At 40.2% G+C, this 24202-nt stretch overlaps 1 protein-coding gene across 6 annotated transcripts in view; it reads right to left on the bottom strand.

The window, feature by feature from the left end:
* ELMO1 (engulfment and cell motility 1) overlaps nucleotides 1-24202 on the bottom strand; it is a 586055-nt gene that overhangs the window by 109838 nt on the left and 452015 nt on the right. The window lies entirely within an intron of this gene.

Here is a 24202-nt window from a genome sequence, read left to right as displayed (position 1 = left end):
GTGTGAACAACTACAAATTGTATCTGTAGTCCCAACTTCTGCCTTGAACTCAGATGCATCTATTCTACTGCTTTCTCTATATCTGCACTTGGGTGTCTATCCAAGCATCTCACAGCCAACAGGTCCAAGCTCAACTCTTTCTTGCACTTGCTTGCCCAAATCTGTTCCCCATCTCTGTTAGTGGTGCCATCAAAACCTAAAGTCTTACTTGTCTTTATCCAGTCTCTCCCACTACACTGCCCATCTGTCATATTCAGTCAGAGCATTCTGTCAGCTCTACCTTTCAAATAAATTCAGAGCATGCCCACTCCTCGTCATCTCCAACCCCTCCACCTTAGTCTATGCCACATATGCCTTTGCCTGATCTGCAGCAGGGGCCTCCTCATCTGCCTCATGTCCCCTCATTCCCCTGCAGTCTCAGTGGTCTTTCAAAATCTGGCAGATCATGTCACTCCAGTGCTCAAAACTCTGCAGTGGTTCTCTGCCTCACTCAAAATAAAAGCCAAAGTCCTGACCACGGTTTTCAAGACCCTGAAAAATCTGGTCCCTGGCTAATGTTGAGGCTCATAAAATAATACCCCAAAGTATGGCTCTTTGACATCTGCCTACTTTGAACTAAAGAAGCAGCCTCAGAAACCAGGTCTCTTTGGCCCTCTCCTGTCTCCATTTCTTACCCCTCTGCCTCTTCCTAAGTGAAGGAAGAGGTTTTCTCTGAAGTTCCCTTGTCTCACTGAGGGAATTTCCTCTAGAAGTAATGCAGTTGTCTTGAGCTCCCTCTCTGTAATCTCTTTTAAAAAATTTTCTCTAATTTTTTATTTTTTGAGATGGAGTCTCACTCACTCTGTCGCCCAGGCTGGAGTGCACTGGCATGATCTCGGCTCACTGCAACCTCTGCCTCCCGGGTTCAAGCGATTCTCCTGCCTAAGTCTCCTGAGTAGCTGGGATTACAGGCATGTGTGACTATGCCTGGCTAATTTTTGTATTTTTTGTAGAGATAGGGTTTCACCATTTTGGCCAGGCTGGTCTTGAACTCCTGACCACAAATGATCTGTACACCTTGGCCTCCCAAAGCATATAATCTCATCAAACAAGGAGGATTAACTCCCAGGAAAGACCAGAGTTGACATCCACACCCGGCCTACTGGAACTTTGTCTTAGTCTATTGTCTGTTCCTCCTGTCCATTCATCTCCCCTAAAAACCATTTACTTTTCCTCTAAATGTGCCTACAGCCCCTAGTTCCCTCTTTCAAATGAGAAGGGGACATGCATTTCTAAATCTCATTGAGCTATTGGGTACTCACTTTCCTGTGATGTCCCCATACAGGTAATAACTTTATTTGCCTTTTCTCCAGTTAATTGGTCTACTGTCAGTTGATGTCAGTAGACTCAATTATGGAAACTTCGGAGGGCGGAGAGGAAATTCCCTTTGATCTAACACTAGCTCTCTGACTGAGTCCACTCACAGGCCTCTCCTTGTTCACTGCCCTCCAGGCACAATGACTGACTGGCTTCTCAAAATTTTATTTTATTTTATTTTTTGCCTTGCTTTTTAAATAAACACACCAAGTTTGCTGTCCACCTCAAGCCCTTTAAAGCCTGTTCTCTCTTTCTGAAATGCTCTTCCCCCAGCTGTAGTTTTGTAGCTCTCTCTTCACAGCTCAAGGGTTACCTCCTTGGAGAAACAACCTTCAGCAAGCACGACTGAAAAAGCAGCCCTCATTCCCCCCCACTCTCTCACCCCTTAAACCTTCTTTATTTTTTTTCTATGACACTGCTATGACCGGACAATATTATCTGCCCATCTATCTATACTGTGAATACTTACATCTTATATTTTAAGAAATAAGCATTCAACAAACTGAAAATAGCACTGTTAAAAGGCAGCTTGGAGATCCCTTGAACTAGATAAGACTTCGACGAAGATCAGTGTTACGTAAATGACAGGCTACGTAAATGACACACCTGGTCAAATCAAACCAATCCACTGGGCCCTATGCAAACCAGACACTGCCTCCTCCAGCGTCCCAGTACAAGCAACCACTTTTCTGCCACACATGGGGTTTCTCTTTGTTCAAATCCCCCTTCCTCTGTCTCTGTATGGGGGAGTGTTTTCTTCTTCCTTTCTTTTTTCTTGCCTAACAAACTCTCCGCTCCTTAAAACCACCCCACGTGTGTCTGTGTAGTTTTACCTAAACTGGCGCAAGACCAAGGACCCTGGTGTTCCTCCAGTCATTGATGCTGTATCAATAGCACAATGTTTTGAAAACTCAGACAGGCTAGGAAAAAGTATTTTCCACTATTACAAGCTTCCTCTAGGTCAAGGATCACATTTATCCTTCCCATATATCTTCTCAGAGAGGCCGGTTGCACAAAATTCCATTCTTCATCATGCAGGCTTTAGCTCAGAAGATATTTACCCTGGGCCTGCCATCACCCAGGCACGGGGACACAGTATGAATAAGACAGAGACAGTCGTTGCGGAAATTACATACTAGAGGAAAAAAGAGAAAGAAAAGCAACCAAAGCTGTTTCAAAAGCTAATCTCTCTATTTTTCAGAAGTGATATTAACAATATTAGTAGCCAAACTAGGAGTTCACATTACATGGTATGAAAATTACAGAGTTTTAATCCATTAAAATACTGTAAGATTAGTGAAAGATAAAATAGAACATAAAATGCTATTGTTGCAATATCCTTTTCAGTTTCACAAAGTACTGTTTCTGCAAACTTCACCATTAATTCAATGGAAACATATAACTGCTCAAAAATCTTTTTTTCTTTTTGTTAATAGTTTGATATTGATGAATACGTTGCCTACAAGAAACACAAATCATTAAATAGCTTTTAAGCATTTTTTTCATAAAGAACCTAAAATTTAAACATTCTACTTGAAAAAAAAACAGTTTAACATAGTGCTCTAATAAGATTGAAACAAAATACCCCTCTTGCCCCTCTGTCCCACAGAACAGTACTTTCTACCCTGACCTTTAATGTGGCCAGGCATGTAAATAGTATTATCCCAGAGCAAATCTTCAATTTCAACTACCTGCTTTGTATTAACAGAGAAGCAAAAAATCCTGACTCAGCAAGAAAAGACTTCATACCTCAAAAATTGTGTTACTTAATTAAATTAGACTTCCTAAATGGAAAGGATCTTTTAATCCATACTTGCAAACATGCTGCTCTTTGGTGAAATGCTTTTTAAATTGTTCCTAAAATAATCACACTGTGCTAGAAAATTTTTGGCTGTAGCTTAGGGAAGTTTCCAGCTATAACTGGCCTCGTGACCTAGTGTCGGTTCCAAGCAGACCAGTTTCCACGCTGCCCATTTTGGGGATATCTGAAGAGCCAAGCTGCTTGAACTGAAATCACAGTGGAAATTTAAAGAATACCGATTCTCAGGCATCAGCCTCGGTGACTTGATCCAGAAATGAAGGCCAGTATGTCCAGCTGAGGAGTTTGAAGTGTATCTAGAAAACAATTTGGGGCCATTAAAAATTTTGAGGCAAGCGAGTGCATCATGAGATGGATATGAAAATGAAGTATGAAAGATGGATTAGCGTGGGAGCCAAACCCAAGAAGCAGAGAGCACTGAAGAAGTTCTGTAGTGACCCTGGGTCACTATAGAAAAACATCAGGGAAAGCTGAATGATGTGGGAAGAAGGTGAGCATGAGATTCAGGGCATTTTTCAGGAGGCAGAATGTAGAGTTTGGTGACTAATTGGATGTGGTAGGTGTTGAGTAAACAGAAGGAGCTGAAAGCGCCTTCCATGCTCTGGCTTGAGTTAAGCATCTAAGGGAATTAATGGGGGTGGGGTGGGGGTCAGAAGAAAAGCACAACAAAGGAGAATCTAAAATTCTTGAGCTCCTTAGGAGCTTTGAAGTCCTCCTTCTGCAAAAAGGATAGCTTAGCATTGTCTGCAGTTAGCATCAATAAACAAAGATCTTACATAAAAGCTTTGGGTATGTGTGTGACTCAGTAAGACGCAGAATCACAAATCACTGTTCTCTCCACTACTAGAAAAATATTACAGAAAATTGGAAAAGTGAGAAAAGATATATTTAAGGAATGTTCACGCAGTATTGTTGCTAATAGTGTACAACTGAGAACAACCTATGTGTCAACTCTAGAAGACTGGTTAAATAAATCCTGATAGAGTTACACACTTGAGTGTCATGTAGTAATTAATAATGGCATCTTTGAGCCGGGTGCAGTGGCTCACGCCTGTAATCCCAACACTTTGGGAGGCTGAGGTGGGCAGATCACGAGGTCATCGAGACCATCCTGGCCAACACAGTGAAACCCTGTCTCTACTAAAAATACAAAAATTAGCTGGGCGTGGTGGTGTGCACCTGTACTCCTAGCTATTCGGGAGGCTGAGGCAGGAGAGTCTTTTGAACCCAGGAGGCAGAGGTTGCAGTGAGCTGAGATCGCACCACTGCACTCCAGCCTGGTGACAGTGAGAGACTCGGTCTCAAATAAATAAATAAACAAACAAACAAATAAATAAGTAAAGGCATCTTTGAACTGCATGTCTTGATGTGAAAAGAGGTGAAGAAAGGGGACCACAGAACAGTTGGGATAGTGTGATACAGATATACACAGAAAAATGTCTAAGAGATAAATACCAAAATGCTTGCAGTTTTTCTTTGGGTGGATAGATAAGAGGCATTTTTCCTTTTAGGATGTCTACTTTTTCTAATTTTCACCTGTAAGCTTGACTTAGTTCTACATAAAACGCATGTCTTAATAGGAACAAAAAGCACCACTGAAATTTCATAACTGTTGATTTGTCACCTATATGTCTATATTCAATGTGTCTTCAATTAGTTATACAGAACACGTGTGTCCCAGCCTCCCGAGAGAGTCAACTTTGAAAGACATCTTATAAAACCTGCCCTTCCCCTGTCTCTACTAAAAATACAAAAAAATTAGCTGGGTGTGGTGGTGGGCGTCTGTAGTCTCAGCTACTCAGGAGGCTGAGGCAGGAGAATGGCGTGAACCCGGGAGGCGGAGCTTGCAGTGAGCTGAGATCATGCCACTGCACTCCAGCCTGGGCGACAGAGCTGGGCGACAGAGCGAGACTCCCTGTCTCAAAACAAACAAACAAACAAAAAAAACCCTGTCCTTCTGCCCTGCCCCTGGGTACTGTGTGTTAAGTCCTTGATTACTGAAAAACTATAAACCTGACTGGTTACTTTAACTCTTTCCCTTCACCCTGAACTGTCCCAGAGTCATGCTTTAATGCGACATCTGAAATTGACAGAAAGCAATTAGAGAACCTACCTTTAGATCCTATGAAAACTAGTATTTGTATCTGGTGTCTTGTAGTATAGTTATTTGTGTAGGTTCTTTATATATCCTATTAAATTGCAAGCCCCAGGAAGGCAGAATTTATGTCTGATTAAAGCTTACATTCCCTAGAGTGCTAATAGTTTTTGTATATTTGGCATTTAATATTCATAAACAGAATTATTGATGAATTATTGTGTAAGACTCAGTGAAATACAAATATTCCTTGACTTATAATGAGGTTATGTCCCAATAAACCCATTATAAGTGGAAAATATTTTAAGTTGAAAATTCACGTAATGCTGAACATCATAGCTTAGTGTAGCCTACCTTAAATATGCTCAGAACACCCACATTAGCCTACAGGTAAGCAAAATCATCTAACATACAGTATATTTTATAATAAAGGGTTAAATATTTCATGTAATGTATTAAATACTATACTGAAAGTAAAACCAGAATGGTTGTATGGGTACTCAAAGTACGGTTTCCACTGAATGTGTGTCGCTCTCACACCAGCATAAAGTTGAAAATCTTAAGTGGAACTATCGTAATTTGGAAACTTAAGTCTGTACATTAGGTTTAGAATTTAGTAGTAGATGTTTCTTTCCTTAAGAATGAAGGGCCTTCCTTTTTTAACTAATTAGAATTATGTAAGCCATTCTTTTCTTTTTTTGTTTTTTCTACTCTGGCTTTGGGGAACACAGAACCACATTTTAAATTCTCAATCCTACTATCTACAGTACCCTACAGTTAACTTACTTACTTCTTCCTCCACATGGTCTCGAGCTTTTATGAACCAAATGAACCTGTGCATACACAACGCATACGTGAGTTACCACAAAGTCATTTTGGAAGTCGAAGGAATACAAATATAAACAGCTTAGTCGTAAGAAGTTTAATAATAGGCCGGGCGCGGTGGCTCAAGCCTGTAATCCCAGCACTTTGGGAGGCCCAGACGGGCGGATCACAAAGTCAGGAGATCGAGACCATCCTGACTAACACGGTGAAACCCCGTCTCTACTAAAAAATACAAAAAAACTAGCCGGGCGAGGTGGCGGGCGCCTGTAGTCCCAGCTACTTGGGAGGCTGAGGCAGGAGAATGGCGTGAACCCAGGAGGCGGAGCTTGCAGTGAGCTGAGATCCGGCCACTGCACTCCAGCCTGGGCGACAGAGCAAGACTCCGTCTCAAAAAAAAAAAAAAAAAGAAGTTTAATAATAAACAAACCAAAGTTAAAAGCAAACTTAAAATGAAAACTTCTGAGTTTCCATCACAGCCTAGTACATGTTCTCCAACCAGCCTTGCTTCCCTCTGACCTCTTGGCCACTATCACCCCAGCATCCCACATCCAGGATGGGCTCTGGTCATCTTCCCATTCCTTGAACACCTCTGTCTCTGGGCTTCCAGGAACTTTCCTGGCCTGAAACACTTTTTCCCAAGCTCTTGATGTGGCCACTCTTCCTCAGCATCTCAGTTTCTTCCACAGGCCCTACCCACCCATCCTTTCCCCATGAGTTCCCTCCCTAAGATCCGTTTCTCCCCATTCTTAATGTATTCATGGCATCACGGCTGGGGTGGCCTGGCTGCCTCCCCAGCTGCCTCCCTGAGGACAGTCTCCTTGTCTTTCCTCCTCACTGATGCAACCCATTGTCTAGAAGAGGGAGGGCCTGGCTTATCATAGGCACTGAATAAATATTTGTTCCAGCAGAGGATGAATGAATAATTAAAGGCACTTTTCCCCTAGGTTATACAGAAGAAACCTTGTTCTTTCTCCCAGAAGATTGTTTTCGGACTCGGCTATGGGAAAAGAGAGGGAGGCACTGGAGAAAATGGCTCAGTAAGGGGAATTGCCGAGATGCTCAACTTGGTTTCCCTCAGAGTTGCCCTTTCGTGGGTTTTATATGTAGGGTTCTACTCTGTTTATAATAAGGATTTGGCAGCTACAATAAAATGTGAAAAACAATGATCAACATAACTGATATGCCTGCAAAAGAATCCTGTCTCTAGTCAATACTGAAAATTGAAATCAAGTTTCTATGAAAAACCTAATCCCAATCACTACATGTTACAGTCCATAAAGATGACAGTGGAAAGGTACAAATGGGAAAAAAAAACCCATTCCAAACACATCATTTCCTCTGCATTACCTAGCAGATCATTATTAACACTGCTTGGAAGCATCACATCTGCCCATATGATGTGACCTTAATTGGAAGCAAGCATACGTCCCCACATAAGGATATATATGTTGGATATAATGCTTACATTTTGATGTCTTGATCCCCCATGCTGCCTGTGTTCATATTTCATTTTTTCCCCTTACCAAATGCCTTCAAAGCAAAACTCTGAAGGAAAAATGAATACACTTCATTTATTTTTAAACTCTGCCAAATCATCTCAGACAGGTAATGGAAAGGAAAAGAGGAAAATGCTTGGTGTAATAGAGCCATATTTTTACTGCAGCTCCTCCATTTAATTCTCAGGACCTCCGGCTGCCTTCCTTTCAGGATGCAACCCCATTCAAATCTTACATTATCTTGCCTACTTTCAGCCATTCATTATTGCAGAAGTCACGCCACAATGGCATTCTGCCAATATGAGTTTAATGTCACTTTTATACGACCTAACTGTATGCCTTGGAAACCATTTGTGAAATGGGAATCAGACCTGAATCTATGGGTCAGCTTGAAGGTTATTTATATTTGGAATCCTTTGTGTAACACTGAATATTAAGACCACGGGCTTTTAAGTGAGACTCCTAAAAACCTGGCCTGTATCTACTGCTTCCCAAATAATGCTGTTTCACATGACAAGGACACCCCTTCTCGAAGCAGAAGCAGCAATGAAGAGAAAACACCCACCCACAACGAAGGGCTCTTTCCTTTCTCAATCAATAATTCTGACGAATCTGTTCTCTACAACTTTACATGTGAGTGATAAATGATTTGAGGAATGTGTTGATATTCATATGAACTGTCTTCTTTTTCCTCCATGGATGATTAGCATCAATGAATTGAATTAATGTGCCACTTGACAGTTTTGAACAAAGAAGTGGTAAAAAGACATCACCAGAGCCCAGAGCGAAATAATGAAAAATAAACTTTGACCATAAGACAAATTATTCTTCAGAGAGGACCAGAATAGAAACACCAGTTCAAATTAGGGCCAGTTTTATTTAAGAGATGCATTAACCATCTGGAAAACATGATAAGCAGCATGTTGATTAAATCAGCAGGCTGCTCCAAAGAGGCTGGCTGGCCACTGGAGAACAAATTTCAGGTATGGGGGATGCTTAGAAATGGAGAATAAGAAAGCAACAGTGCCAAGATATAACATGCTTGGTTGTAATTTATACACTGATATGGCTGCAGGTAGAATAAAGTAGCAGCTAGTCTTTTCACAAGTGTTCACTGGAGAATATTAATCACAAATATCTCTGGTTTCTATTCTCTTTAGTAATGTATACTAAGTTTACAAGAGATTCACTCTTATATTGCCTCTCTTCTCTAAAATATATAGAACTATATGCTCTAGGCCAATCAATTTGAAGTTTGAATGTTTTTTCTCACATTCAGTACTAAAAATTGGAATAAAGTTTTCTATAAAACACTGAATCCCAATCACTATGTATTCCACAAAAATGACAAAGGAAGGGTACAAATGGGACAAAAACTCATGCTTGAGATGCTTGTTAAAAAAGAATACGTATTTCTGGGCCATACTCCTGAGGTAGGGTCCAGTGATACGTCTTTAATTAACAAGTGCCCCAGTTAACCCAGCGTGGCATCAGTGCTGGGCCTTGGCTTTTGGGTTGGTCAGTTCAGGAATTTGTTAAATTGCCACTAGGGGGAGTGTTGGCCAAACTTTGCACTTCTGGCAAAGGGAGGGTGCTGCTGACCACTTCCAGAAAGAAGCTCAGATTCAGGGACAGAAAGGACAGAGAAAGGAAAGACCAAGAGAAATTCATGTCCCTGGATAGGTAACACTGAAAGGAGTTTCTGGTAGGGATTTAGGCACCTGGCGATGAACAGCTGACATCTTAGAGATTAATGATAAAAGACCCAATGATGGAAATATGAAATAAAAAAGAATTCAGGCTTTGGAAAGGGAACACATCCGAGCTAATATCTTCCCTCCACCTCTCATTCATGCCCCTTTTAGGGAAATTGAAAGTAAACAAACTAACTGGGGAACATTAGGATTTGGTGGCATCCTCAGTCTTGATATATTATGCAGGCATGATTTTTTTATTTGCTTTGCCTGTTATTATAACCCTTCCATTATGTTTACATTAAGTTTTTGTTTTAGTAATTTTATTATTGAATTACAGAAATATTACCTTCCAATTGAATAATATTAGGAAGAAATATAAAAATAAAAGGAAGAAGTTAAAAATCACTTGTAATCCTTACACTCCAATAATGAGTGTTAGCACTGTGGTGTAGAGTCTTGCAGAATTATTTTTAAGTTTATAATTCCATGCTATTTTTTCTAGATGAAATATTGGTTTTACTTCTCCCCACAACCATTCGTATCATCAGCTCACTCCCATGACATGAGTCTTCCTAAGGTCTCTTAAAATATCAAAGAATATTTATTCTGCACTTCTGATTTTCTTAGGATGAACTCTTTGACTTGGAATAGAAGGATAAATATCACAGAAAATTTTGAGTTCTTAATACACATTGCCACTTTCAGAAAGACTGTACTAATCTATATTTCAACTGGCAAAGTATGATACTTTGCTTTATTAGCAATGTATATATTTTATCCCAAATATATTATTCACAGGTAGCCTATGGTTATTTTGTTTGTGCAGGCATGTGTGTCTGTGTGTACTAATTGAGCTTTGTAAAGCACACGCATATTGCCACCGATTAAATTCATTAATTAAATTTTAATCAGCTCCATGTCTCTGTCATTTTCAATTAAATTTTGTTAACTCTTATGTTTTCTCTATATTTTGTTTGATAGACTGTCAATGTCAACTGTCAATTATTTCTATTAAATAATTGCCTTAATAGAAATAGTTCTTAGATTCACTTATTGATTCTATTATTTCTTTTATTTTCTAGTTTATTGCCTTTTATTATCTTTCCTTTTGTATTCTTTGGGTGCTTTTGTTGTTGTTTTCGAACATGAGTTATATCCTGAGTTCATTTGTTTTTATTCTTTCTATATACATAATTAAAAAATAGTAATTTCGGGGCTACAAATATACCATTTGAGGGCAGCTTTGGCTATATCCCATAAGTTTTGGCATGCGATGTTCTCACTGTCATCATTTTTCTAATCTTTAGTAGTAGTTTAGATTTCCTCTTTGGTTCAATGGTTATTTAAAAGCCTTTGAGAATTTACTGAGGATCTTTAGCTATGTAAGTGATGCATTTTTGAAAAAGTTGCATGGATACTGAAAAATAAGGCCTACTCTCAGTGGAGGGTGTCAATTCAGTGTGTTCCTACCTATTAGTTGACACATTAATTATATTATTAAAGTATTCTATATATTTTAACACAATACAGTTACAATGTAAAGATACGCCATTACAGCTATATTTAAAGGTATCAAGTCAATATGTACCTATTAGTTGACATGTTATATTACTGAAGTATTCTATATATTATATTTTAACATAATAGAGTAATAGTGTAATGAATGTCAGTCCAGCTATATTTTTGTTCATTTCTCCTTGCATTTCTAGTTTTTTCTCATATTTGGGTGATAATGATATGTGGTAAACTCAATATTCATGATATTGTATATTGTTTTTCAACCCAATTTACGATCTGTCATTTCACAAGAAGTTTAACTCAGTATGTTTATAGCCACAACTGCTTCCCCCGACTTTCATCACTTCCCTGGTTTTATGCCTTAAGTTGGTGCACACCAGGATTGACTGAGGAAGCTGCTGGTGGTATATCTGTGTAGTATGTGGGTTCTGTGTGTGTGTGTGCTGTTTAAAAACACACTTGCTGAAGCCTCACTTGAAATTCTGGCTTAGAAAGTCTGGGATCATTCTGGAGCTGGGTCTCAATTTTTAAAAGACTCAACCGGTGACTATATTCAGCAAAGGATGAAAACCACTGCTTTAAATATTTCCAAAACAAACTCTAAATAAATCATATTTCTTTAATAATTAAAGTCAAGAGTAAAACATTCCCTTTATGAACCCCTTTAGTCACTTTCCTATTCATATTATTGTAAGGGGTTTAACTTTTATTAATATTTTAACAAGATTTATATTTTTCAAAAATCTACTTTAATGGTTAAATAAAATTATTATAAAAGTCAAAACATACCAATAGTAAAAATATGTACCGAAGAATACTATACTAAAAATAAACCTCTTCATCTGGATTCTCCAGTCTCATTCTCCAGCATTATCCACTCTTGATAGCATTGTATTCATTTTTCAGGCTTTCCTTATACATGCAAACACACATACACATGCACACACACACACACACAAATATATTCATACACTTAATACACATACACACGCACACACCACACACATACACCCCAGCTGTATGCTGTCCTAATACCTTCTTTATTCCATGAACTATTTCTTGGTAATCTTCCTTCGTCAAACACACACAGATGCACTGCATTCTATACAATAAAATCATATTACACAATTTATCCAGATGTGGCTGGGCAGCAGACATGATAACCTGGTTGGGAAAACCATGCCAGTGTGGAGTGTGCTGTTTCCAAATGTGGTAGCCACAAAACAGTGGCCTGTAACTTAGTCCACTGGAGGCTTCCCCCTCTGTGGTTAACTAGCTAATGTTGCTTACAACCTTATAAACTTTTCACTATTTTCTAAGATCCCTGAGAGCAAACGCTGGATTGTATTCTTTTTGAATTCCTTCCATGTCCCTGGCATATTACTAGGCACCTAGTATTCACTTGATAAAGGTTTTGTTGAATCACTGAATACTGGTAACAAGTGACAAAATGACCACACTTTTACCACTCTTCTGAAATAAGAGCACAATAGTTTCCTGTCTTCTCTTTTCCTGAATGCAAGAACAAAAAACAAAACCTGAGTTACTTAGGTATGTGGTTGTGCAACGTCAGAGCTGGTCACTCAATCTGAAACTCCTGCTTCTCCAGAACTCTGAACTGTGGGATTAGGAAGAAACATGGCATTCAGAACATGGATGCAGAGTATAAGGCTGCTCACATGAGGGAGATATCAGGGGAGAGGCCAGGAGCCTTGCCATTCCAGCTACCTGGTGCCCGACAGAGCTGGACATCAGGATGCACACACCATCCTCACTGCCATTGCCAAGGAGATGGGCCCTTGGGACATGTTCTCCCTGCAGCTGTGGAAACCTAGGTATGGAGGCCTCACTGGTGAAGTTGTGTGTATGACTCATTTCAACTTGAAGGGAGATTGGAAAGCACTACCTGGAGAAGTCTTCTTCAGCAAAAAACGAAAGTTCTAGAAATACTAAGTTTCACCAAACATTAAGAGAATAATTATCTACAAGTACTTAACAGGCCTTACCACCAAGGTGAGGCATGAACTGTTCAAGGTGCTTTGTGGAGGTGAGAGAAAGTTTTGGCAGGTGGTGATAATTAAATTAAACTGAGAAAAATTACATTTCAGCTGGGCATCCAGGGAAGCCTCCCTTTGAGACAGGTCTATTAAACAACCGTCCCAAAGGATACACTTAAGCCATTTAAAGTCAAACTGAGCTTGTTATTTGAAGACATAAGAAAAGAAATCATTTTAAATGGGGCAACAGGAGGAGTTAAGGGAAGAAGTAGCTGACTTAATTTGTTACATTTTTTTCTATTGCTTTGAAGGGTTGTAAACATTACACTTCCACCTCTCCCTGGGAAGGAAACATCCAGATTCCAGTGATTCAGAAAAGCAGTATTACCAAGAGATCTAAGTGTGGTGTTATTTACTCACTAAATTTACTCTTTGAAATGTGTTTGGTCAGCTGTGCTTGGCCTCTGTGACTAGCGGTATTTGTCCAGAGGCTAATTAGCTCGAAGGGTAAAAGATCAGAGAGTTAATCCATAATCTCCAGTGACTGATGAAACCTAACTGCCAACTGGCGTCAGAGTGGATCCTTTTTTTAAAAAAAGGATTAATAGGACATGCCAGCTATTCTCAAATATTAACTTTTCCAAGAATAAGACAGGATAAAACAAGAGAAAAGACAAGCAGAGATTTTTTTAAAACCTCTCCAACATTTGTAAGGTAATTTCACAAATAAAACTTCTAGAATTCCAGGGGAGCATGCAGGCTTTCTCTTGCTGTGTGATTCATGAATCTGGGGTGCTCTTAGGCACTGCTTGCTTTCTGGCCCCCCAACAATGGCAATGAACGTTTCATTGTCGAGCACTTATGTGCCGAGCACCAAGAATTTTACATGTTATTAATTCACTTGGTCCTCCAAGTAATCTAAGAAGCAGGTATTATTATTCTATTTTATAAGAGACACCATTTGGGCCAGAGGTCACACAGCTAATGGGATTTAAACCCAAGAGCTCTGGCTCCAGTCTTTGACCTTAACTGCTCTTAGGGGAAGGAGACAACAATTCCTATTCTGATGGCCCATGCCATGTGGCAATTTCAAAACACAGCTAAAAGAAACAGAAGTCCCTGGGCTTTGGAAAGTCCATGAAAAGAAACTGTGCTTTTGAGCGCACTCTATCAGTTTGCCAGGGCTGCCATGATGAAGTATGGCACACTGGGTGGTTTAAACAACAGAAATTCATTGTCTCACAGTTCTGGAGGCTGGAAGTCTGCATTAGCAGGGTCGGTTCCTCTTGAACGCTGTAAGGGTCTCTGTTCCAGGCCTTTCTCCTTGGCTTGTAGATGACCATCTTCTCCCTGTGTCTCTTTACATCATCTTCCTTCTATGCATGTCTGTCTCTGCATCCAATATTCCCTTTTTATAAGGACACTAGTCATACTGGATTAGGGTCCATCAGATGTCCTCATCTTAACTTGATTACCCCTGTAAAGACCCTATCTCAAAATAAAGGGAACTTTCTGAGGTTAGGACTTCAATCTATATCTATATATCTATGTCTATATATTCATATATTTGCCTAGGCTGGATGGAGTACAATGGTGCGATCTCGGCTCACTGCAACCTCTACCTACTGGGTTCAAGCGATTCTCCTGCCTCAGCCTCCTGAGCGGCTGGGATTACAGGTGCCCACCATCATGCCTGGCTAATTTTTTGTATTTTTAGTAGAGACAGGGTTTTGACATGTTGACCAGGCTGGTCTCGAACTCCTGACCTCAGGTGATCTACCCACCTCGGCCTCCCAAAGTGCTGGGATTACAGGTGTAAGCCACCCACGGCTGGCTAGGACTCCAGTATATATTTTTGAGGAGGACATATTTCAATCTATAACACGCATCAAGGTTTCTAAGCAGACTTAAATGTCCACTTGAGTGGTACAACCTAATTGGTAAAGCCAGAGCATGGTGCAGGCTCCCATCCATCCTACAGGTACATCCTGATAAAAAGCCAGCCTTCCGCTTCCTGGAGGGAGACTGCTGTTCTTTTTCTACCCTAGCTGGCTAATTAGAAGTGCTAGTATAGGGAAAATTTTTCTGATCTGCATAACTGAGGCCTGACATTTAGGAGGACTGTGCTTTGATACTGTCCCATTAGGGCCCTATGTCTCTATCAGCTACCCTCTAAGTTGCAGAACAATAGCCTGAGTGAGGGCTGAGATGCCCACATAGGCCTCAATTTGCCCCATGAGAAGGAAACAAGCTCTGGACCATCATTAGGATGGTCTTGAACTATGGAAGCCACACTGGTGATCCTGTCTTCTAAGGCAGTGACTTCCCCATTCCCTATTTTAAAAACTGTATGTATCACTCAGACATTTTTAAGTCAACAGTTGAAGTTTTTCATCAGGCCAGGCATGGTGGCTCACACCTGTAATCCCAGCACTTTGGGAGGCCAAGGTAGGCAGATCACTTGATGTCAGGAGTTCGAGGTCAGCCTGGGCAACATGGTGAAACTCTGTCTCTAATATTACATGCCTGTAATCCCAGCTACTTGGGTGGCTGAGGCAGAAGAACTGCTTGAACCCAGGAGGCAGAGGTTGCAGTGAGCTGAGATCATACCACTGTACTCCAGCCTGGGTGAGAGCGAGTCTCAAAAACAAAACAAAACAACAGAAAATTTTCATCAAAGTTGAAATAGTTTCAAAGAATATCATTGACATTTAAAAGATAAAACTGGCCGGGTGCTGTGGCTCACGTCTATAGATGTGAGCACTTGGGAGTGCTCCCAGCACTTTGGGAGGCTGAGGCGGGTGGATCACCTGAGGTCAGAAGTTCCAGACCAGCCTGACCAACATGGTGAAACCATGTCTCTACTAAAAATAGAAAACTCAGCCAGGTGTGGTGGCGCATGCCTGTAATCCCCGCTACTTGGGAGGCTAAGGCAGGAGAATCGCTTGAACCAGGGAGGCGGAGGTTGCCGTGAGACGAGATCGTGCCACTACATTCCAGCCTGGGCAATAGAGTGACACTTGTCTCAAAAATAAAAAGATAAAACTGTATGCCATCTTTTAAATATATAGTTGAATATACATACAATAGTAATTTGAGATCCATATGACTCACTTAAAAATACATGAATAATCTCTACTCGAATAGTTGGAAATCGTAATCATTATTTTCCTCCTTGAATAGTGGTCAATAGGATTTATGTAAAAGCCCCAATACTAAATATTTTAGGCTTTCTAGGCAGTCTCTGTCACAGCTACTTAACTGTGCCACTGCAGTATGAAGGCAGCCACAGACAGTACACAGAAAAATAGGTACAGATGTGTCCCAATAAAATGTATTTACAAATCCAGGCAGCGGGCCACAGGCCATCATCCTCTAATGCCTGACCTAGAACCCAAACTCCCATTTTATTTCCCATTTTCCCCACTCTACCTCAATCCTACTCATACAGAATTTTATCATAATGGAATTTTATGCTTAAAAGTCTTTTATTAATCATCCTATCATACTTCTCTGAAACAAAAACACATACACACTAAAATCTAACTTAAAAAATACTTCCTGTGAACAGAAGGCTCTAATAAAACTTTTCTTCTTGATTGAGCTTAACAGCATTATTATTATTAATATAAACTAATTTAAACATGACTTTATTACTAATTTTGATACATAATTTCCAAACCCAAGAGAAGTATCCCATTGGGAATGCATCTCTTAATGTAACAGGGACCCACTTATCGTTCCTTATTTAAACGATAGGTCACAAGTCCTTTTGTTTGGCTCTCAGAAAACGTTTATATACTTTGGGCAACACACCATAGTAAGATCTGATGGAGGTGAGCGGGGGGCTTTCTTTTATCAAGAGAGAGAAGAGCGGTTGGGAAAAGTTGGTGTGAAAGCCACAGGTGCGGTTGTAAGATGATCAGTTTTAATGTACGTGTGGAAGCTGAGAATCTGAAAATGGATTATTGTGAGGCTAATTATCCATGCCTTCTTTTCCCTTGAAAGGTCTTCACACCCTTCAGAAGAATGAGCACCCAGGTTGAAGATTACTTTTCCAGGGTATTAGCTGTAGATCTACGTACAGTTGGTGTTGAAATGGAGGCACCTGACCTCAGTAAAAACGTGGGCTTGGGAATCAGACACACTTGAATTTGAACTTCACTCTGCCACTTACTAACCGGATAATAAGCTAGCGCTCTCTGTGTCTGTTTCCTTATCTATAAAAGGGGACACAGTGCCTTTTAACACTGCTTTCAACACGCTACTGAAACTGTTAGGAAAAGGACAGAGACTGAGAATTGGAGTCTCCCTGAGTCTGGCCCTCTATCCTTTGAGCATAGGAGGATGTACTCTTCAATAAAACTTGTTGCTTGATAGAGCATGCCACGTGGTAATTTTAAAATAATCACTATACTGAAAAATTTTAAAAAGGTTTAAGAAATCCCACTAAAGGAATATGCAAAATGCCTGGCACACAGAGAGTGCAGCTTTTAAAACTATCAGTGCAAGTGTTTCTGACATTGGTCTGGCCTTGAAGCAAGTAATGGGGAGTCAGAGTGGTAGAGGCAGATCACCACACACAGTGGGTAGGATTATTGTATATTTACCTACAGTGTTCAAACTTGGGGCTGAGAGACTTTCATTTCCATTGCCATTTATATATACTTCTACCCAAGTCACATGGAACTGCAACAGTGCCAGATCACCACAGGTGCAAATTCTTTCTCCTTTAACGGTTCTAACAGTTCAGAAACGTTTGATAAAGTAGAAAAAATTTGGTCCACCCAAATTCTACTTGTAGGTTGCTTTGTAAGACTAGGGTAGTGTACACCTCTTGAATTTGTTTTTACAGTTCAGTTTCTCTTGGGTGTTTAGAGGGGAAGGAGGGCGGAAGGCAGAGACAGCTGTCGGACAATTTGTTTTCACCGATTACTTTCAAGTAGTTTTCCAACAACTCTTACAAAGGCCCAGTTTTTGAAAGTGGACAAGTTTTCTTTATGTAAACAGGCATGGAAATGAATGCATAGGTGAATGCACAGATGACTTAGTGAATACATAAATAAATGTGGTTTGTTGAAAATTTTTCTTATTGTAGCTTCCATATTCCGGGGTATTCCAACGTTGAGGCGAATGATTGCCTGAAAAATAGATCTCCATGCAGGTTAATCCATATATACTCACAACTGGGAATCCCAAGGCCTAGAACAGTACCTGATAAAGGATTGGCATTCAGCAAACACTGGTTGTTGAATAAATTGAGCAAGAAAATGTGAACTCTGTCTCTTGTTAATAGTGGATATTAGCAAGTCAATGACGGTCTCTGAACCTCACTTTCTTTACCTGTAATAAGGTAACTGCATGCTACTACCCTCCCCTCACTCCCTGTTGGCTCATGGAGCCCAGATGTACAGCCCCAAGAGGTCACACCAGAGGGCCTAAGTTGTCACCAGATGAAATCTATCTGACATCCTATGACTCAGGTTACTTCAAGATCTAGGATGCTATAGGTTTATATCAAATAGATGTCCAGATGTGACAGAGAAAGGAATCACCTCTTCTCCTCTCGACAGAATACATCATGGGTATGAAGTGCATGGCCAGCGGGAGTGGAGGAGGGGTGGAGAAGAAAGTCATCAAGAAGTGGCTGGGAATCTGCATGTGAAAGAACCAAAAATGTACACGTTTCTCAAATATTATGCCTTCAAGAAGAAGAAAGAGTTGGGGTAGGATGGCAAAAGCTCAGCTATCCAGAAAGATTTATGGGCCATCTGCCGAGACCAAAAACATCTTGACTTACAAATGTAAAAGCCACCAATTATTTATGGCAGGTCACAGCCTTCTTGAATGCCGCCAGGCATCTCCCTAGAAGCACAATATCATTTGATGTTGACTGGCTTCCAAAAGCAGGAAACTACACATCACTGTAGCTCCACATTCTGGAGCTTCTGCTACCCTAGAAATAGGTTTCCAATTATTCCTCCTTAATAAACAAGGCTGAGTTAGGAGATACTAGATTTGAAGCATAATAGTAAGATCTTATTTTACAATCCACAGAGTACATGGGATATATTAATAAATGTGCTCTCTAAACATTTCTATGTACCAGATAGAGTTGATAAGATCTATATTTTATCCAGGAGAAAAAACACTAAAGATTGGAGAGGCAACATGGCGAAACCTAAATCTTACTTGGTGGCTATGCTGAAACTTGACCCAGGCCCTGGGTTTTAAGTGTAGTGCCTTTCCCTCTGGGTGGCCACAAATGCTAGCAGGGTTGGAGTGGTGTCTCAGGATTATTTAGGAGAATAATCTGAAAGTAGAGAGGCCCTTCCATGGCAAAAGAGCAGAACTAGACATTCTGTGAGACACGAAAAATAAATGGCTTCTACCCAAGGGATGGAATCAGACTATTTTCTCCTCACATACATATTCTAATTTAGTAATCACTCACACAGACATCATTCATATTTTCATTTGTTAACAGCCTCATGGGAAACGTACCTACTTCTCTTTCTACAGATGAGGAAGCTAAGGTTCAGAGAGATTAAGGAGTCCCTCTACCCAGTTCTCAGAAAATTTTAGAGGCGATAGAAGGATGGCTCATAAGGTGGTCTTTGCAAAGCTTCTTATGCCTGCTTTGCCCAGATATTTGACCCTGGCTCAGGGAATCTAGGATGTGGCTTTTATCCCGCCATCATTCTCTAAAGCTAAAAGGTGTGGCCCTGCTACTACCCTCATGATACTAGAAAGAGTGCCCTGGAACCTTCAGCATGAAGTAGTCTAGGTTTAGGGACAGTACCAATGTTGGTGGTTTTCAAACCAGCTCCTGCTTTGATATCCCTCTTTGTATATGACAAAGTTTCTGAAATGCAGACTTCAAATTGCTGGCTCATTAGGCAAGGAGGGGGCTCCATCTCACCTGCTGGGACCTGTGACCTGGAAGACTAGTTAGAACTGAGTTGCCCAGAGCAGCCTGACTTGGGCTACCAGTGTGAAGGCCTGAGTTCCATTAGCTGATGGGTGCTTCTTTCCAACCAGGCAAGTGGATGTCAGAACTGCCCCAGATGCTATCTTAAATGTTCAGCTGCAAGAATTCCAACCAAGTTGGAAAGAAATTTTATTTCATTATACTTCCAGGTCTGGGAATGATGCCAGTGAACAGCTCTCCTTGACAGGTCTCTCATCACTTACAGCTCAAAGGAAAAGAGAAGTGAGCTCCCAAAGTGCAAGGCTGCAGCCCTCCTTGTCAGATGGCAACACCTCCATGGAACAGCTGAGCAAGAGGATGAGTAAAGAGCTGTCTGCCTTATCACCAAAACCCTGCATACTGATGATAATTCCCTGTATGCTTCTTTTCAAAGTCATGCACAAGGCCCTGAGCTGAAGCAAGGACATAGGAGAGGGATGAAAAATCAGTTTCAGCTGTAAGACAATTCTGATATCTCACTAGTGGTTGACTAAGTGCTGTGTTAAGAAGGATTCTGAAGTTCGATCTGGATACACCGGGAAAGACTGTTATTTTCAATGGAACATGGGCGCCAGAAGACAGACGGATAGATAGTTCAGAAGTTTGACACATATATGCCATAGGAAGTCACCAAGTCTAAACTTCAGTTTACCCATGTAAAGTTGCTGAGAATCACAAAGGTCAAATAACTTGCAAAACTTAGTTGCTAAACTAGAAACCACACTCTAAATCCTTGGATTCTAGATTACTGCTCGTCATCATATGAATACTTTTCTAGTCGTTATTTCTAGAATATCACAGATTGCTTGAAATGAGCTAGCAAATTAGCAGACTTCCAAATCCTGTGGTAATCCAAAGATACTTTCTGTAATGATAATTCTACGTATGTGATGTTCAGCTACTTCCCTGCATCTCTGCACTCACCGAAATCCCAAATCACTAATTTCCACTCATGACTGAGAGTATTAGGCCTTGGCTTGGCTGAAAATCAGCAGACACGCAAAGCAATTCATCTTGCTCTGAGATTCAACCCTGCCTATGGTTTAATCTATTTGTTCCACCAGTGTTGCTTCACTACAAAAAGTTAAGTAATATTATCAAAAGAAAGAAGTTGTAAAGGACCCACACAATTTACTCCAACAAACATTCACGAGGCATTCTTCGGAATTCTGTCCAAAATGCAGGAAATGGGGACCATTGGGTCGGAAGGCATTCCTGATAGGAAAGATGGTATTCAACCACATGGATTTCTTTTTTCTTAATGTTTTGTGGAATTCTTAATAGAGCTCTTTATCAAAGGAAAGTTTAAGAGGATTGAGCTTAGAGTGAGCTTTGGCAAATGGAGGCCAAATGAAGGCCAAAGCTCACTCTAAGCTCAGTCCTCTTAAACTTTTCCAAAGTTCACTCATTTCCCCCATTTGATTTGGGTGAAATCATCAATTGGGGACATCATTAGGAGACTAAGACTAGTTGCCTCTAGGAAGGCTTTGCAGGATGGTTTTGATGTAGTTATTGAAGAGATTGATTACTTTTTCATGGTGAGTTTTACATTAAAATATATCTTTTGGGGAGTGAAGATATAGGGTAATATCTGGTATTGAAGGCACGGATTTGAAGACCAAATTAACTGAAAGAATTATTTAGTCAATATTTTCTCGCTCAACAAAATTTGCAGAATTGAATGAGATGATAGCAATTAAATCACTCCTTAGCCTGAATTTATACTTGTCTTCATGAAGAATTATCCGCTTGTAACAGAGTTACCTTCTCAGTTATGGTTTGTTTATAATTAAAATTAAACCCACGTTCCATACTGAGTTAACAGAGGGGGCCACAGAGCACAGTAAATAGCAGGGCCAAGATAAGTAAGGATTAAGAAAGAAATGCCACAGATGGATGAGTACTGACTTTCTGCATGAGAAAACAGCATACTATTCCAAACAGTGTAATGGAGAAACTAAGATTCAGCTGTCCATCTTGAGTTCACTATGAGCAATGGTGAAAGCAAAAGTTAATATGTTTGTGAATACTAATATTCTGTTTCTCTGTTACCAGAGCAGGTGGTCCAGGTACCTTGTGGAGGTAAAAGAGATAGAGGTGCCATGGAATGATGATAGAGTGAGAGAATTTACTGGCCTAGTGTGCGAGGAATGTTCTGAGATCCTAGTGCCACACTATCCAGTAGAGTAGCCACTAAACACGTGGCTAGGGAAGCCTTGGTGAGTGAGTGTGGTGAGTGTGACTGTGCAGCTGAATTGTAAATTTTATTTAATTTTAGCTCATTTAAATTTAAAAACCAATACTCAATTCAGTTATTGGAAAACTTTGATGTATGTTTGGAACAACTTGTGCACATGAATCTACTTTTTTAACTATGAATTTTATGAGATCTAAATACAGATTTCCTGTGAAAATCCAGTATCCAAATTGAGTTGTGTTGTAAATGTAAAACACATGTCATATTTCAAGGACTTAACATGAAAAATTCAATGTAAATATTTTGTTAATAGTTTTGTAGAAATTTTGTAGTTTTGTAGAAAAATAGTTTTGTAGAAAATGTGTAGTTTTGTAGAAAAGTTGAAATAATGATTTGGACATAGTGGGTAAAATAATACATATTATTAAAATTAACTGGCCTGTTTCTTTTAACTTTTTTTCAGGTGAACTACTAGAAAAACTAAAATTACATACATAACTTGCATCATATTTCCATTGGACAGCATCGATGTAAAATGAGATCTGCTATATTGTCCCTGTAGTACATTTTTTGTACACTTGTTAAAATGTCTTCTACACATTTACATACCTAGTATAATACTAGAAAGTGCATAATACTAGGCAAACATAGCCAAGAACCCACGTTTTAAAAACCTGTTACCATGACCCCTACAGATTCCTTTCCACTTAGCAATGCAATCTTGCTTATTTTTTTATGTCAGATAAGACACCCTGATAAGATGAATAGCTTTTCTTCTTCCTTCTAGCAGCCTAACCCCTTCCTTCTCATTTTTATTGTTACATCTTCATTGTGAATCCATTTATAAAACAGATACAAGGGGAGATGCAGTGGCTGAACCGGGAGTGGAGGATTCACACACTCATCCAGCTCCACATTGCCCTAGCAGTCATCAATTCTCCCTCAAACTCTGAGGAACACAGTTTCTATTTCTGAGCTGGGCCCACCTCCCCTGCTCACAGGTCTTGAGAAAGCATGGTAGCCCTGGTGATTCCTGCAGCCACTGCAGTTCACAGGCACCCCCAAACTGGCTGCCTGGTGGTTCCTGGTTGTTCATTGCCCTCCCCATTGCTTTGGCCACTGCAAATCATTCCTGGAAAATGCAAGCAAAGGGCAGCCATGGGACACTGGTGACCTGTCACCTCTCCCAGATGGCCCAGGAGGAACTGGTCTCCTAGGTAAATTGACCCAAATCATACCAGGTAAAAATGCTACAGGAATGAGATGGTGCATCGCACATAACATAAAGGGGCAACCAATGGGGCATTTTGTGATGAGCTTTTTCTTAGCTCAAACTTCCCAAATAGTATTATTAATAATTCACCCTACCACCCCAAAACGCCTTTTCAATTTGACTTTAATTATTGTGATGACTGTTTAATTCAACTACCTGTGGTCTGACTCCACTTGACAGACTGATGGGTTGATGAAACCATCTTCCCCTATCTACTCACTCTCCTTCCATATATGAACATAGCAACAAGTACATCAACATGCGTGGAACACCAAGCACCTGTCAGTTCCTAGCTGGATAAACACAGGAAAGGTCCTTAATATTTTGGCGACTAAATTTCCTCATTTAAAACAGGCAAAAAACATTAGTCCTATTAGGGCTGCTGGAAGATTCAATGTATTATTATATCTACATATAAAATGTACTGAGCAGTGCCTGGCACACATTAAATGGTCAGGACAGATTGAGATGGGGGCTGCAGTATTTAGCGGACCCATATGAAAAGAAGGAGATGATGAACTTCAGGGTATGATACATTCTTGGCTATTCCCCCAGGACAGGGATCTTGCTTTACCCTAAAATGCCTGATAATCAAAGTGTTATGTGTTTATGCATGAATGCATTTGGGGGGGGGGCGCAGAGAGGCGGTTTATAGCTTTCACATTCTTAAAGAGTTCCATGATCCAATAATAGCTTAAGAACTACTGTTTTAGATTTTTTTATGAACATTTTTTACTGCTTCCATAAAAGGCTGGTTTCTTCTCTCATTCTTACCAACAGGTGCCAGCACTTTACTTATGTAAAGTGACACTACTAGGGGAGAGAAGGGGCCAAGGCAAAATGGACACTGACTCTAAGGAGCTGACTGTCACTTAATGCACATCCTCTAGAAACCAGACTTCCTCAAAACCGAGCATCAAGGTGTACTGAGGAGTGTGGTGCAGCAGGCAGAGTTAACA

Source organism: Colobus angolensis, unplaced genomic scaffold, assembly GCF_000951035.1.
Source record: "Colobus angolensis palliatus isolate OR3802 unplaced genomic scaffold, Cang.pa_1.0 Scaffold302, whole genome shotgun sequence".
NCBI lineage: Eukaryota > Metazoa > Chordata > Mammalia > Primates > Cercopithecidae > Colobus > Colobus angolensis.
The sequence above is the reverse complement of the archived record's forward strand: the minus strand, read 5'-3'. Positions and strand labels throughout refer to the sequence as shown.